The sequence below is a fragment of the Homarus americanus genome, unplaced genomic scaffold (assembly GCF_018991925.1).
Source record: "Homarus americanus isolate GMGI-L3 unplaced genomic scaffold, GMGI_Hamer_2.0 scaffold55509, whole genome shotgun sequence".
NCBI lineage: Eukaryota > Metazoa > Arthropoda > Malacostraca > Decapoda > Nephropidae > Homarus > Homarus americanus.
The window spans coordinates 2,501-3,437 of record NW_024737100.1 but is presented as its reverse complement, the minus strand read 5'-3'; the positions used below and the strand labels follow the sequence as shown (position 1 = coordinate 3,437).

At 54.4% G+C, this 937-nt stretch overlaps 1 pseudogene; it reads left to right on the top strand.

Annotated features, from left to right (window-relative positions):
- The first annotated feature begins 336 nt into the window (after positions 1-336).
- LOC121873389 lies at positions 337-496 on the top strand (annotated as a pseudogene).
- The last annotated feature ends 441 nt before the right edge of the window (positions 497-937 follow it).

Sequence of the window (937 nt, the reverse complement as noted above, 5' to 3'; positions counted from 1 at the left end):
CTCGGGCTCTGCTCTGGCAACTCCAGCAGCGAAAGAGGACAATCCCGGCCCCCGCACCAAAAATAGGTACCACCACGCTGTAGGTGGACCACACTCGGGCGAGAGCGCGAAGACCGGAGGAGGAGGACGGACGGGGCTTTGGACGGCTGCCCGTCCGTTCTTTACTACCGGCGAATAAGCCTCTTGACCCAAAAAGAGTGAAATTCAAGTGTCAAAAAACAACAACAAGCCGTCCGGCCAAACCCAAACCACAAACTTGGGCTATGTCTGTCAAACCCTTTCATTGAGACTCGACCTGTGATGGTTAGTCGCAAAAAGACCAAATGGCAAATACACAACTCTTAACGGGGGATCACTCGGCTCGTGGGTCGATGAAGACCGCAGCAAAATGCGTGTCGGTATGTGAATCGCAAGAATACCAGATACATCGACAAGTTGAACGAGGCTGCGCGGCGGCAGTTATATGAGCTTGTCGCCGCCATTTCACGCAGGGTCGAACAGCATATCCATCGGCGTTGCTGCGCAGTTCAGTACCTGCTGACCTGCCTCCTGACACGAGGGTAACCCAACCGAAGCCCGCTTTGGGTTTAATTCGCTTGGCGCGAGGCGTGCCCTTAAAAACAAGCAAGCCTATCACCAGCAAGTCCATGGACTTGGCGCACCCACATTCAACCACAACAAAGCGACAGTTGTCGCCCTCGCAAATAACTGGAGGCGGCGCTCTTTTGCCTGCTGTCCACAGAGACACGAATGGCCGTCGGCCGCTCATGGCTGATGCTGCACATGTTCTAAGAGGCACTCCATCCCACGAAGAGGAAACGAAACCGGGTCGGATATCTTTTAAGTAAGCCCCGCCGGAATTTCGTCTATCACCTCGAAAAGAGTGCTTGGCATGCATTGCAGTGGAACCTAAATTGATGAGTGCGCCTGGGCCCGC